The following is a 17,346-nucleotide window of genomic DNA, read 5'->3' as shown; positions in this document are numbered from 1 at the left end:
CGGACCACCAAAACGTAGTAGCAAGTCATCAAGAAGAGACGTCTGAGAAAACAAAAGGCTTACTCAGCCTGTATAAAGAATGCCCACAGGTTTTACCGCAGCCATTCACAAATTTTACGTCGTAAACTCTGGTGCATTACAGATAACACGACAAAATTTTCCCGTCTGCTTTTCAGTTTGAAAAGTCTCACCTGCTCTCTGAAGAGTTGTTTCAGAAATGTTGAACTGAATACTGGATTTGCTAAATACCATTTCTTTTTTCAGAACACCTGTTATTGCCCCTTCCATGTTTTCTGTGTACCTAATTTGACGATTAGTTTTGTATTCATATCTTATAACCATCTATGAAAAAAATGGTCATTAGCAACAATACGAAAAACCTGAAAATATAGTAATGTATTTTAGAAGTGTTAGAATAAATGTGAATACTAAAAAATTAACACTAGGATAAAATGGTACACTACTTGGGGCAGAACCGACCCACGGTCCGTTCCGCCCCGGTCCGTTCTGTCGCTCTTTTTTCAAAACCTACAAAGCCTTTTGAAAAATAAACGTCCTCTAAACGCACTAAAATCAAGTGTCTTACACGTATTTTGAGATTTTAAGAAAGAGAAAATTATTAGATAAAGGTTTTCGATTGTCTTGCAACATGCATGCGAAAAACAAGCTTAAACACATTACTTCCACAAAAATCGAAGTCAAACTCTCCTACAATGGATTTTTAATCATCTTTGTCGTTTGGATAATAGTTCCTGAAAGTGATTAAAGAGTGGACAAATTTGCGGCTGTAGTTCAATTTTGCCCCACAGTTTCATCCTGCCCTGATTCTCGTATGTTACATCCAGCTGAAGGACAACTCGTCACGTAACTATCACTTATGGCAATACATTAAATCTTGTAGCTTCTTCTTGTCACAGAGACACTGCCTGGCAACACGCTACAGAAACAAAGATGTAATTTCTGAGTTCCCCGCCTGAAGATGAGCCTGAAAAAGTTCGCAAATTAGTTCACCGATGTACTCAAATATTTCAAACAGTGATTGGTGGCATTTTTCTGTATTTGTATTCTGTATAAAGTCACGGGTTCTAGAATGCCCATAATGTATAAGGTTAATTGGTGCTTTCTGTATTTCATGTCACTCGTATTCTTTTGCTATTTACCATTGTATCCTGCCATACGTGGAATTTAATGAACTGTGTTTTTAATAAGTTAGGTGATAGACCATTTATGTGTAATCAGTATAATGCATTATTACGAAGGATCAGTAGATACATTTCATATATTATTCCTCACGCTGTAATGTCTTTATACCGCTTTATTATGGTGCTTGTTTGATCAGCAAAGACCACAATTTCTGCTTTATCTACGTAAAATGAAATGCTCTTTATAAATGTTTAGGGAACTGGGGATATTAACTGCTGCTTCCCATTATTTTTATTCCTTAATGAAGTGTGTCATTAAAAACACCTCTCTTTTGAAACCAACAATTCAGTTCATGGAATGAATACCAGAAATATGAATACTCTTCAGAAAGATTTAAAGTCATTTAGTTTGGCGCAAAAAGACGTTCATTATTCAGGAACACACATTTCCAATAGCTTACCAGCAGCAATAAAAAATTTAACTATCAACAAAGTTCAGTTTAAGTGGAGCCTAAAGGATTCATTGCCGGCCAACTCCTTCTAATCTATTGATGAATTTCTTAGTTGAATCAACTGTTTTGTGTGTGTCTTATTAATAATCAGATCATTGTAAATAAGCGCTGTAAAAATGGTTTTTCTGTTTAATGTTAATTTATTCGTAAATTAAAACAAGGTTAAAATTGTTTTTAAACATTCTTTGTCTATGACGATCATTCCACTTGAGATCTGCGGAAGCTACATAAGCGTACTTGTTCTTCATTGTAAATATTTATTGTCATCTCTCTTTCCTTATATGTTTTTCATCCTGGACTATCTCTTCATTATGGATCAATTGGAACGAATAGCACATCTGAACTAATGTAATTCTCATCTATAGCAAGAAAAGGAGTAGCTCCAATCCTACGGAACACTAGTAACTACAGTATTGTTTGTTTATTCGTACTTTTTTGTTTTCGTGTCTGTCGAGATATTAAATTTTGTCGTGAACAACCGAATATATATATAACCCCCCCCCCCCCCCCTAAGCTTGGTGCTCGTAGCTTTGGTCTTCATCCGCCATTGCATTTGCGAGGAGAGCAGCTTTGGCTTCATTGAAAGAATCATCCCATCATTAAATATGAAGTAAACTACATATTAATTGTTCCTTGAATGTTATAAACTTTACGAATCTCCAGTTTAATCTCATTTTCATACCGGCACGCTTCAGACAGATTTAAATCCCGAAAGGTGAAATTACGTGATTTTACATATTTTAGTACAAAGTCGGTTAATTCGAAAATGAAATGTACAGTGAAGAGGTCCTTGTGGACTTCCCGTTGTTCAGCGCATTGAACATAACGGTTCAGAGTATCCGCAGCTGCGGTAATTAATAGGAGAGAAATTACAACATCATCTGCAATTTTATTTTCTAACATCACGATCGGTTTCAGCCACCAAGACTATTTTCAAGTATTTATCCGAGTAAACATACATAAAAACGTTAAAAATCAAGGTACCGATGGAATAAGTTACAAGGAAAGAGAAAGTAACAACAAACATCATCAAAACAAGAGAGTACAGTAAGATAAACAGTGCTGAATAACAACTCATCCAAAATTGAAGGAGGCAATATATGTTCTATAACGTAGAATTTACGAGCTTAGTGTCGTAATGGTAATAGATGCAGGCATGTGAAGAGGCAGTGCTGAAATAAGGGAGGGATGGGTTAAAGGGAGGGCCTGCAGAGTGAATGGAAAGTGGACAGGAGAAGACAGATATTAACGACAACATAAGTACAACTCTTTAAAAGTAAAACAAAATACGGAAATAAATAGCCTTTAAAAGATTTACACAGAGATATGAAAGAAAACATCATAAAAGAAGCAAAACGAGAAAAGTAAAGACAATAGACGACTATCATCGTAAGAGAACCTTGATGAAAGATGTGTCAAGACTGGAAAGCCGCCGATGGCAAGAAAGGGGAATCAGCCATTGCATCTCTGTATGTACGCGAGACGTTTACGCGACCAGGGATACACGTATTGTGTAACGAAATGTAGCGGCGCTAGAATCACTTACTTCGCGACGAACAAATTCTGAAGAGTATAAAGAAAAACAATGTTTCTTTTTCATTTTTTTCTGTTGATTAAAAATTTTACACTTATTATGATGCACAAGGTTACAAATTTCTATCTCTTCCAAGATGTCCGTCCATCTTAAGCAAAATCGTAAGATTGTTATCAGTATTAGTAACAATGTGTCCTTCAGTGATTAGGTGAGAAGCAAATGTAGATTTATAATCTACGTTCTGACTTCTTGTTTATGTTTGTCCCTTGTAAAGAAAGAATTAATTCTGGCAAATGATTACATCTGTAATAGTGGGCTTACGATAAATACCAAAAGAATGATTTTGATTGACATTAGCAGTAGAAACATCTAAATTGTTAGCCGAGATATTTTGGTGTTGCTCTACATTAATATTAGCATGAAGTTCGTTCATATTAAGAACTAACACATAAGCATCAGACTTTGACCCCCGATACAACAACAGGATATCATCTAATCTTTTATATCTTTACATCTGTAATAGTGGACTTACGATAAATACCAAAGGAATGATTTTGATCGACATTACGAGTAGAAAGATCTAAATTGTTAACCGAGATATTTTGCTGTTGCTCTACACTAATGTTAGTATGAAGTTCGTTCATGTTAAGAACTAACACATCAGTATCATACTTTGACCTCCGATACAACAACAGAACATTATCTAATCTTTTATAATGAACCATTTTCAATCTTTCATGTAGATGTTTACCAATAAGTTTGCTTCAAGATAATTAATAAATATATTGGCAATGGTGCTACTCCCTCTTTGCGTATTTTTTTTTTGGGGGGGGGGGGGGAGAGGTAAGTAGCTATAATGAAATACTATTGTTAATAATACAGTAAATTCAACCATTGCACCCTGTGATAATGTTTGATGAGAGAGGAGATTGAAATTATTTTGATGGTTTCATTTACAGGGGTGTTAGTATAAAGATTCGTAATGTCAAGGGAAGTGAATCTGGTTGCCTGTCAGATGGTAGTAGTTCTCCATGATTCACCTAACTTGTAGCTATTTTTAAATGAGAAATTTTTTTGGGAAATGCAAAGCCCTTGCACTTGCACGTTTAAATTCTTAATAATTAGCCTGGTTTGTAAATCGCATTGTGAGTCGGTCTTATTGGCAAGTTTTCTTCGTGTATTTCATACTGGAACCTCAATATCGGTGTCAGAAGATTCTTTATTTTTAGTGACTTCTTTTCATAGTTATTTGTAGAATTCAAATTGTGACTGACTCGGAATCTCATATATGTAGATACCCTCTTAAACGGACAACTGCGTCGGAAACTTTTGAGAAATAAGTCGATAGTTATTAATATATGCCGTAAAACCATTGTTAAAAAGGGATTACGCATATGGCTGAGTACAATAGCTGCATTAGGAAAATATGGTTTTAACGTGTTGTAAAAACGTTTGGCAAATCCATAAGAGCCATTATTTTAAGAGGCTGCCTTTAGAACGAGGCAGTCGGCTTGTCACAGTTTGCTGACAGTACCAGACGTGATAATTTCGATTTATATTCTGCGTTAGGAATACCATGGTGTCTAGGCATTCGTCCAAAAAATAAAAAATAAGCCACATCGTCCAACGCTGAATGGAAACAGCTTCACTTTTTGTATAGTCTGAAGGTCATGCAACGTTCTTAATATCTCATCACACAATTATGAGCTGGAAAACCAGTCTTGTATCATCATTACACCACCAGCCACTTGTCTTCTGATGAACGAGTCTGAATGTTGGTTGAATTTATGACGGCCGTTAGGGGAAAAGAACTGAGTTAAAGGTAACTAGAGCAGTGACAAAACATTTTATGGTCGACATCAACAGTTATTTGAATTCTTTAAGTCTTTTGATTCAAGGGGAGTATTATTTGGTAACAGATGTGATGGACGAGATCGATGCTATCAAACAAAAGGTCATCCTGTGGAAGAATTCACTTTCAAGTTCATGACATGGAACATTTTCTGGAACTCAAGGCAGTCATTTACATGACTGACTACGTTTCAATAATTCAAACATTTCATCATACCTTTCCAAAGAGAATCCAAGACTTTCCACTATGAAGACTGATTTCGATTAATTTGTCATATAGTCCTTGGTTTTGGTTGCTTTTGAACGTCGCCATTACCACCAACTTCAGCCGATAGTCCTACAGTGTAGCGCCCGGCTCAATGACCTGATTGTTCAGTCTAGAAATTTACAAGACTCTCATAAAATGTCACCGTACGAGAAATATCCTCAACTGCGCAGACAAACCGCTAAAGTTATTTCAGTGCTTGATTCAACGTAAGTTGTCGACCGCCCTTTTTTCTGTTATGAACTTGACAAAGCCCCACTAACGTTTACGTTTAGCAGATTTTAATCTGCGTAAACCCATGTCTTTGACTGTATCACGACCCACAGTTCCAGATCTATTAGATATTCAAAAATCGAAATGTCTATAAATTTATAAACCTCACAACTTAACGTTGCATTTAACTTTTTGTAGATCTGCATTCTGTATTAGCATTGTCTGATGTATATATTGAATTAAGCAGTGAAGTTATTGCTTTGGCGAAAAAATAAGAAAACTGAAAATAAACGTAGTGATAACGCCTGGTTATAAGAGTAAACTGTAACATTCGCGTCTTAGAAATAGTCACAATGTGTTGTGAACACATCTTCCTATGTCTCGCGTGTGTACGGCATTCGGCATATAGCTGTCTCACTCGTACACCGTCTCGGAAGAGCGAAATGGAGGGGGAAAATGGAGTAATGAGCAGACCCGCGCTCTGGGAGCGCAAGTTTTGGTCAGGCCTGAGTTAGAATATCATCCTGTCGATGGTATGCTTGTAGTACTGTTTCTCGCAGCTGCTGTAATGCCTTTTCTTTTCAAAAAAGTACCAGGATTCTAATCTACGGAATCTTGCTCAATTGTCACAGTGTGTTAATTGCCTGGTTTGCTTAAGTGGTAATCACAAACATCGAACCACCGTCACGCAATAGCAGCTAGAGACTACGGTGATAACATGGCACCTAACAAAGCCAGGGCAGTAATCACAAAGCGCGTGACAAGCGTAGCATAGCGAACATACCCGAGTCCGAGCAGCAAGGCGCCGAAGATGAGGGCAGATCCTGAGGTCGCGAAGGCGGCTACCAACAGTCCAGACGAGGCGACCAGCAGGCCCAGGGGAAGCGCCAGACACCGCCCACGCGCGTCGGCCAACGCGCCCAGGATAGTGGCACCAAATGCGGCACCTGCCACAGTCCCATACTGTTTTCATTTTCCGTATTTGATTTCTTGTTGCTGAGGTCTTCAGTTCGGATATTGATTTGATGCAGGTCACCACATGAGTGTGTTCTGTGCAAACCTGCCCAGATAGCAGTGCAAATTAGGCTGAGGCGACAAAATGTCATGTGACGGCGATGTACAGATGGAGGTAGAATCGCGTACATGAGGTATAAAAGGTCAGTGCATTGGTGGAGCCGTCATTTGTACACATGTGATTCATGTGAAAGGGTTTCCGACGCTATTATTGCCACACGATGGCAATTAAGGGACTTTGAAAGCGGAATGATAGTTGCAGCTAGACGCATGGGTCATTCAGTTTCGAAAATCATTAGGGAATTCCATATTCTAAGATCAACAATGTCAAGAGAGAGCCGATAATGTACAATTTCAGTTATTACCTCCCACAACTGACAACGCAGTGACCGATGGCCTTCACTTAACGACTAAAGCCGTCGGCACACGGACCATGGATCCGAACGTTGAGCATTGAGCGTGCCGAGTTTCTGACGTCACAGCGTGGAATAGCACGTTCGGGAGTCTTTCCGAACGTGCAGAGCAATATCTGGGATGTCAGATATGCTGAGCGTGCGTCTGAGCGTTGACCAACGAGATGGCACAACGCCACCTACGTCACACGCACGCCGTCTGCCTTCAGTACAGAGTTGTGAGGCGCCATATTGGCATTCATTTCAAGCCTATATGTATATATGCCGTTTCTGAGCACCAGCAAATTGAGAATCACAGTAAAACCCGTTGTTAGTTGTGTGATTCGTTCCAATAAATTAATGAGAAACATCATATTCATGGCAAAAGAATTATTGTAACGAGCATATTATGAGAGTAGGCTATTTGAAGGCAGTGACACACTGAAGATCCACCCAAAATGCATGGTTCTTCGTGCAATTTGTTATAATTAAATTTCAATTAGTAACATAATTATCTACGATTAGCGTTTCTAGCAAGGCGTAAAACAATATTTTTAAAACTGTAGCCTGCTGTTGGTTTAGTGTAATGAGTAGCGTCTCTGTCTGGTAACAAGTCTTTGTCGGGGCAGTGGTTCGCATCGTAACACTCTCAATTTTTTTTCCTAACATTCGCGTTTTTATTTAGTTCTGATGCTTTATTATTACTTTAATATAAGTATATGCTATAATATTTGATGTTATGTAAATATAAGTTCACCTTTATTTGAGGGGTGACTGTTCGATTGGCTTAATTACAGGACAGCTTGCGCTACTTGTATAAAGATATTTTGCTCCTTTTTCTTTTACGCTTCGTAATTCACATGTTGCAAAGATTCTGCTACTGGATAGGAACAGTGATAAAGTAAGACTGACGTTGGGGTTTTACTAAAATGTGAGAATGATGAAATAATGTTTATCTTATGCGGAGAAGTATTCCAAATTTGTACCGCACTGTTTGTAATGGAACTTTTATAAGCCTGTGTCCTTATTGATTGGACATGGTACTTTCCTTTTCGTGGACGATGGAGGAAATGTGCGTTTTAATAGAGCTAACGTGGGAATTTTACGCGCGCCCGTTGAGTAAACAGTGTGATTTACGAACTAGAAACATCCCTCAACTGCCGCTGGAGTGCATTGCGATCGCGTATACCACGTTGAGGCCCATGTACCGTATGCACAAGTCGCATCATTTCTGAGCGTTCAGCAGCACGTTGAACTCGGCACGCTCAACGTTAACGTTCGACAGCACGGTCCGTGTGCCGACGGCTTAAGACCAGTGGGACTTGCGTAGAGTTGTCAGTGCTAACAGACATGCAACACTGTGTGAAATAAGGGCAGAAATCAATGTGGGACGTACGACGAACGTATCCGTTAAGACAGTGTGTAAAATTTGGCGTTAATTACGTATGGCAGCAGACGACCGACCCGAGAACATTTGCTGACAGCACGACATCGCCTGCAGCGCCTCTCCTGGGCTCGTGACCATATCGGTTGGACCCTAGATGACTGGAAAACCGTGGACTGGTCAGATGAGTCCTGATTTTAGTTGGTAATACCTGATGGTACGGTTCGATAGTGGCGCAGACACCACGATGCTATGGACCCAAGTTGTCAACAACACACTGTGCAAGTTGAGGTTATAACCCTCCTACCTCTCCGGGTAATTAGGCTTTTCTGTATGACCCTGTACCTAAAGTCCCTAATCCGCGAGGAAAACGCATCTACTCCCAAGAATAATGCAAAATCGAGAGAAGTTGGTGAAGTTATAACCGAATCGCCACTGCTCAGTATTTTAGCGATGGCGATTAGAAACAAAGTTCGGTTAACTTAACATATTTTAACTATGTAAACTAGTTTTTTATTAACAGTAGTTAGTGGAAAATTTGGAAGAAAGATTTTCAAAGTATGTCATTAATGAAATAACCAACGGTCGCCAATTCCTCACCGGAACAAGAATAATTAAATTGAAACTGAACTTTATAATCGTAAGCAGTCTTACGTCAGAATAGTTATTGGCGTAATGACGTAGGAACAGCACCTAACACACACTTTCAAGTATTTCACACCAAGCATGTCACAGTAGTCAGATAATAATCAAATAGCAAACACATACAACATATCATATTAATTTTCAAAGATCAACTAAAGTAAGTTTGTTTACTGGCTGTAGACACAAACTTTTTGTTACGTTACTCTGAAGGTGGCAGGGGTAAAATACAGGGAGCGAAAGGCTATTTATAAGTTGTATAGAAACCAGATGGTAGTTATAAGAGTCGAGGGACATGAAATGGATGCATTGGTTGGGAAGGGAGTGAGACAGGGTTGTAGTCTCTCTCCAATGTTATTCAATCTGTATATTGAGCAAGAAGTAAAGGAAACAAAAGAAAAATTCGGAGTAGGTATTATAATCCATGGAGAAGAAATAAAAACTTTGAGGTTCGCCGATGACATTGTAATTCTGTCAGAGACAGCATAGGACTTGAAAGAGCAGTTGAACGGAATGGATAGTGACTTGAAAGGAGGATATAAGATGAACATCAACAAAAGCAAAACGAGGATAATAGAATGTAGTCGAATTAAGTCGGCTGATGCTGAGGGAATTAGATTAGGAAATGAGACACTTAAAGTAGTAAAGGAGTTTTGCTATTTGGGGAGCAAAATAACTGATGATGGTCGAAGTAGAGAGGATATAAAATGTAGACTGGCAATGGCAAGGAAAGCATTTCTGAAGAAGAAAAATTTGATAACATCGAGTATAGATTTAAGTGTCAGGAAGTCGTTTCTGAAAGTATTTGTATGGAGTGTAGCCATGTATGGTAGTGAAACGTGGACGATAAATAGTTTGGACAAGAAGAGAATAGAAGCTTTCAAAATGTGGTGCTACGGAAGAATGCTGAAGATTAGATGGGCAGTTCACGTAACTAATGAGGAAGTATTGAATAGAATTGGAGAGAAGAGACGTTTGTGGCACAGCTTGACTAAAAGAAGGGATCGGTTGGTAGGACATGTTCTGAGGCATCAAGGGATCACCAATTTAGTATTGGAGGGCAGTGTGGAGGGTAAAAATCGTCGAGGGAGACCAAGAGATGAATACACTAAGCAGATTCAGAAGGATGTAGGCTGCAGTAGGTACTGGGAGATGAAGAAGCTTGCACAGGATAGAGTAGCATGGAGAGCTGCATGAAACCAGTATCAGGACTGAAGACCACAACAACAAACTCACCGTTAATACTGACTTGTAGCAGGCAGAAAGATTGTTTGAATTTAGCAGTTACTTTGATATTTCTTTGTAATAAAATTTACAAATTGTGCCACAGGCTATAAATCAGAACTGTGCTTTGACAATGAAATTCAGTGTCCGCGTTACGTACAGTTTTACTACCAATTTTTTATTATGAAAATTACTCTGTTTTTAGCAAACGAATTAATACTAGTTTTTGAATCATTATATTTCTGACATTATTTATACTACAACCAAAGATTTCATTATTATGTAATTGTCCAAAAATCGGAAAATTACGTTTTAATAATCTAATAAATTAATGTTCACTTAATTTTCAGTTCATTTTCTGATTGTCTCGGTTCATACAAGGGTTAGGATAGATACTACTTGGATAATGACTTAAGAAAATTATCTACTTGACAATATGCGCGAAAACAATGTTATTCAAGCAATAAAATTCCAACTACGCTGGTCAGTCTATTACATTTCTGGTTATAAAAAGTCTAGATCTTACTTCACTTCATGATGCCGTTGGTTTGTCGAGTAGCTTTATTTAGCGGTAAATAGGGTACAGGTTGATCTTCTTGCCATCCCATAGTCAATAACAAGGGCCCATAGAATTCTTGATGGTATGTGAATTACTCTTGCTGCATATGTACTGTGCCCATAACTTGCCCATATTAAACATCCCCCAAATCAACCAATTCAGTTTTCAATGCTCCGCTCTTCGGAAACAGACTTTTTGTCTCCTCACTTTTGCATAGTCACACCGGCAAATACACACAACCAACGACGCCAATCGTCTCCTCGTGACTCCCAAATGCTACTACTTATGGCGCGCTCGCACGCCCAGCGATAATGCATTTACAATTTATTACACTGTTTGACAATAGCTTTTCCCTGACTAGGCCAGTGTGTCTACTTCCAAAATGTTAACATTCCATGCTTATTCTCTTTATAAATAAGAAATAGCATTTGTAGCTTGACAACATATTTATAAGATTAATATTCAGCACAATTAATAAAGCAAACTTTTCAAAACACATAGAAAATGTATGACCGTCCACAGAGTTGTGGTGTTACATGTGTCCCACATTTCATTGATCTCCATCATCAGATGAAGAAACAAGGAAACTTCCAAACCAACAAACACTGTTGATACCGTGACCAATGTGTTACTTAAATAATAAAATCAACTTCACACACAGTATCACATTGTCATTGCATTCCACACTTGAAAACTAACACCACAAACTTGTAACATTCACAGCAACTAATGTATATACGTGGAATAACAACAGCCACTCCCTTCTTTAAACACTAGCACATAGGAAATAAATATTATTTAAAACATTACAAATTCAATATTCTATATCACACAACGTGACATTAATCTGTGCCCATTTTCAATTATTTTAAATGTTATTTCCCGTAAAAGAACATGAAATTTTCTATGCACAATATTGCAGTTCCTGTACAATAATATGCAGAACAGTGCACTTCTTCTAATGTATCCTGACATTCTGTGCACACAGCAGTGCACCTTTACACTTCACTCTGTCTTCTTTGTGGTGCTTACATGCCAAGCAGGTCCATGTGCGCTCTGATTCTCTTTCACCCCCACTTACAATGTGGGCCCTTCGTCATGAAATTAAACTGTTTCACATATTTTTACTTGCAACTCAAATGACAAGTCTTAGTTCATTTGCTTTTACATCATTATTACATACACCAAGTTTTCTCAACACTAAGAACACTAAATCTTATCTACATACTCTTTAAGTACATGGCTCCTTCTCAAAAACAGTTATTTGTATTTTCATTTTGTATCTAACTCAGAATATGGTTAGGCTTATGCAGCATAGGTTAATATTACCATTTCATTGAAATACCCATTATTTATTATGTAATGACTATTCTTCATCATCACTGAATTGTGCTATGAGTCTATACCTTCCCCCGGGTACGCCTTACAATCCAATATCTGATCTCTAAATCTCTGTCGGATCGTGATGTAATCCAGATGAAATCTTCCCCTGCCTTTGTGTCATTTCCAAGTACACCTCGTTCTCTTGTGATTCTTGATCAAATTATTCGCTAATACCATCTCAAATGTAGCAAAACTCAATAAGGTTTTCACTCCCACATTCCATCTGCCAAACCCATATTCTGTCGTAACCCTTACCTCTATTCGTTCCCCTACGACCGCGTTCTTATCCCCTTTGATTATTGGATCCTCATCTCCTTATACATTCCGTATTACCCGATGAATAACCTCATACACTTTCTCTGTCTCTGCATCTTAAGCTTGCGTCGTCGGCATGTATACCTGGACTATAGTTGTCAGCTTTGGTTTGCTGTCAAATCTGACGAGACAACCCTATAACTGAAATGTACATTGCAGCTCACTCTCTACCTATTCATAAAAATCCCTACTCTCGTTATACCAAATTATGCTGGTGTTGATATTACCCCATCTTTGTCTGAGCAGAAATCCTTATCTTCTTTCCATTTCACTTGACTGACCCCCACTATATCCAGATTTAGCCTTTGCATTTCACTTTTTAGGTTTTCTAGCGTCCCTACTACGTTCAAGTTTCTGATATTCCGTGGTCCGAGTCGTAGAAAGTTATCCCTCTGTTGGTTATTCCATCTTTTTCGCATGGTCACCACCTCCTTCGCAGTCCCCTCCCAGAGATCTGAAGGCGGACTAGTCTGGAATCTTTTGCCAATGAAGAGATCATTAAGACACTTTTTGTCTCTTTAATTCAGTGGTTTCCATTGTTTTCTGTGTCCTCATGCCGTTGGTCGTTGTTGATTCTTCCGCCTTTCTGGGGCAGTTTCCCACCCTAAGAGAGTGTCCGCTCTTCTTTCACAAGGCCATTGGCATAACTACATAATGAGGGTGACTCTGTATGCCGGAAGACTTCGGCGGCCATTACTTATGATTTATATTCAGGATTTAAGTGATGGCTTTGTCCGAACATGGGACTCATGACGTAACTATTAATAGTCAAAGAAACTACCCCTAGACCTTAGGTGTAGCAAAGAATTAAAAAGAACAGGGTACAGTGGTCGAGCAGCCCACCATAAGAAATGATTTTCTGTAGTTAAATCTCAGCGACTCTACTGGAGAGTGGACGACTGGAAATGAATGATTTCGAGTGATGAGTCACGCAGTACTCTGTGTCAATTGACTTAAGGGGTGAAGGTTTGGTGAATATCTGAAAAAACGTTACCTGTAATTATATGTAGTGCCAACAATGAAGTATGGAGGAGGTGGTATTATGGTATGAGGGTGAGTTCGTGGTCAGGACATTGTCCCATTACTAGAGCTAAATGCAGAAGGTTCCTAACATATTCTACAGCATTGTGTATTACGCACCACAGAGGAACAGTTCGTAGACGATGACAGGTTGCATCAGCAAGACAGCGCACCTTGTCACAAAGCACTATCACTGTCGCAAAGCTTTGTGGACAATAACCTATCTGAAATGGAATGGCCTACCCAGAATCCCGACCTGAAACGAAGGGAACATCTTTGGAATAAGTTAGAACGTCGGTTTCGCTCCAAGTCTCATAGTCCAACATCACTGCTTTCTTTGGTTCGGCTGTTGGCGAAGAAAGGACTGCCATTTCTCCATAGACAATCAGACACTTCGTTGAAAGTGTCTCCATCGGAGCTCAAACCGATATACAGGCGAAGGGTGGACACACCCAATACTCATGTCCACTAATAGGTGTCCAGTTACTTTGGCCAGATAGTATATCTGCATAACTGCTCCAATCTGCCTACCTTTGAATCTGCTTACTATAGTTAAGTTTTGTTCTCCCTCCGCATATTTTATCCCATACACTCCCTTCTGTTACTCAGTTCACGGTTTCTTGTGGTTCAGGACGTCCCCCATCAACCGTTCAGTAGTCAAATTTTGTCATACATTTATTTTCTCCTCAGTTTTATTCAGAATCCCGTCATTAGTTAGCTGATCTACACTCCTAATCTTCCGCAATCCTCTGTAGGGCCACATTTCATAAGCTTTTGCTGCACATGTACAGGGCGTCCATAATTAAAAATCCAGTTTCAAAATGCTATAAAAAGAGGACCACTGCTCAGAATGACATCAAGTTTGAATAGCATATTATTAACGCAGAAGGAAAGTCGTGGGACAAAAAAAAAATTTAACGAAAATTTTACCAGTAGATGTCGCTGTAAGCGCCTTAACGTAAATGAGGTCGGCTACAAACGACAGACGAATCGCAGTACGACAGCTATGAGTTGCACATTACACAATCAGTACTGTTCAATGTGCACGACTGCACAAGTTCGGGAGACAACAGTTGTGGCACTATTAGTTTGGTAGGCCCACCCTAAATGGCATGGTTGTATCACATCGCATGGGGAAAATCGGGATGTAATTTCCCTGAGGCCAAAAACCGCATGAAAAGCAAAATGACATCGGTTTTTAATTGCCCAGGGTCTAAAAACAGCATTAAAAAGAAAAATGGCATCGGTTTATGTAATTGTCATGAGACTGGCGCAAGACATGCTCACAAGGGAACCTCCCCATCGCACCCCCCTCAGATTTAGTTATAAGTTGGCACAGTGGATAGGCCTTGATAAACTGAACACAGATCAATTGAGAAAACAGGAAGAAGTTGTGTGGAACTATGAAAAAATAAGCAAAATATACAAACTGAGTAGTCCATGGGCGACATAGGCAACATCATGGAGATTTTGAGCTCAGGAGCGCCGTGGTAGCGTGAGCAGCTGCAGAACGAGAGGTCCTTGGTTCAAATCTTCCCTCGAGTGAAAATTTTACTTCCTTTATTTTTGCATAGTTATTATCTGTCCGTTCGTTCATTGATGTCTCTGTTCACTGTAATAAGTTTAGTGCCTGTGTTTTGCGACCGCATCGCAAAACCGTGCGATTAGTAGACGAAAGGACGTGCCTCTCCAATGGGAACCGAAAACATTTGATCGCAAGGTCATAGGGCAACCGATTCCTCCACAGGAAAACACATCTGATATATTCTATACGACACTGGTGACGGTATGTGCGTCACATGACAGGAATATGTTGTCGACCCACCTAACTTGTACACTTGGTAAATGGGTAAAAAGATTCTTCTACCTTGCCCGATTTAGGTTTTCTTGTGGATGTGATAATCACTCCCAAAAAAGTGATGAAAACATAAGAGTTTGTCACATAAACTGAAAATAAAAAATTAAACTTACACTCGATGGAAGATTTGAACCAAGGACCTTTCGTTCCGCAGCTACTCACGTTACCACGAGACCAGTGTCCTTGATGTTGCTTATCTACCCATGAACTACTCAGTTTGTATACTTTGCTTATTTTTTCACAGTTCCACACAACTTCTTCGTGTTTTCTCAATTGATCTGTGTTCAGTTTTTCAAGGCCTATCCACTGTGCCAACTTATAACTAAATCTGAGGGGGGTGCGATGGGGAGGTTCCCTTGTCAGTATGCTGTCCCCGTTTTCTGCCAAAAATTGAAATAAAGAAACAGGATGTTCCATAACAGCTCGGAATGTCTCCGGGGTCAAGTTCACAATACTTTGCGCAATGCGTGCCTTCAATATTTTTTTCGCAGTTGGAGCACTGAACACAACATCTTTCAGATAACAGCACAACCAGAAGTTACACGGATTAAGATCAAATGATCTGGACAGCCAGGCTGTAGGGCAATGACGACTGATAATTCTAACACTTTCGAAGTGCCTATGAAACAGCCAATTCACTGACTGTACAACGTGCGGAGGGGCGCCATTTTGCATAAAGATGATACTGCCCACACAGTCACGCTGTTGAAGGGTTGGAATGACGTTGGTGCCCAAAATACTCTCATAGCGTTTAGCAATGACCGTACAGGTAGCAGAACCGGCAGGAGTCATCTCCTCGAAAAAATACGGGCATACGATAAACGATGTCGTCAAACCGCACCTCATAGTTATCTTTGCAGAATGAAATGGTAACGGTTGACGTGCGTGCGGGTTTTCCGTTGCCCGTATTCTGCAGTTCTGCATATTGACATGTCCTTGGAGATGGAAATGGTCTTCGTCCGTCCACAGAATGTACCATGGCCACTCATTGTCCAGTTCCATGTGAGCAAGAAATTCCATAGCGAACGTTTACCTTGCTGGCAGGTCAGCAGGCAGCAACTTCTGGACATGGGTCATTTTGTATGGATAGCAATGCAGGATGTTCAGTAGGATTTTCTGCACCATGCTCGCGGGAATGACTGACATTCGGACAATTCTCCGTGCGCTGCCATTTACTCGATACACATATCAGGCATCGGGCCAGCGCCTTTTTTCGTACCGTTGAGTGTCCGTATCTTCTGCACGGCTACTGGCGCACAGTCGCCCTTCTTGTAAAAGAGCTTTACCAGCAGCACGCGATCCTTCGTGGAGAAAATCGTGTTGGTCGTCTAGGACACACATTGAGGAACAGCCGAGCGCAGCACGTCTTTTAGTGCGCGTATTCTGACGCTTATAGCGCCACCTATTAGTAAAATTTTCGTTTTGTCCCCAAATGACGTTTCCTCCCAATAATAGCTATGCTGAAACTTCCTGGCAGATTAAAACTGTGTGCTGGACCGAGCCTAATAGCTATGCTGTTCAAATTTGACGTCATTCTGCGCAATGATTCGCTTTCTACAGCGTTATGTAACTAGAACTTTAATTATGGACATCCTATACATCAACAATGCGCAGGCCATCTTATGGTGTGTGGAGGAGAGTACCTTGGTACTACCACTATTTTTTCCTTTCTCTGTTCCATTGTGAAGTGGTGTGTGTGAAGAACAACAAGCTATAAACTGCCTTATCAACTCTAATTTCTCTGATTTTCTTGCTGTGGTCAGTTCACGACACACATATGGGAAGAAGTAATTCGTTTATCGACTCTCATTCAAACGTACGCCCTCGGAATTTCAGCAGTGACCCTCTCAGTGGTAAGCAATGCCTCTCTTGTAGTCACTGATACTGTTGTTCGCTGAACATCTTCGTAAAGCTTTCGTGCCTACTATACGGTCTCGTGACGAAACGTGGGGCTCTTAGTTGGGTCTTCTCCAGCTCTTGTGTTGATCCTGCTCGGTAAGGGTCCCCTAATGATGAACAATACTCAATAATACGTCGA

The sequence above is a fragment of the Schistocerca piceifrons genome, chromosome 2 (assembly GCF_021461385.2).
Source record: "Schistocerca piceifrons isolate TAMUIC-IGC-003096 chromosome 2, iqSchPice1.1, whole genome shotgun sequence".
Lineage (NCBI taxonomy): Eukaryota > Metazoa > Arthropoda > Insecta > Orthoptera > Acrididae > Schistocerca > Schistocerca piceifrons.
Note: the sequence above shows the minus strand (reverse complement) of the source record.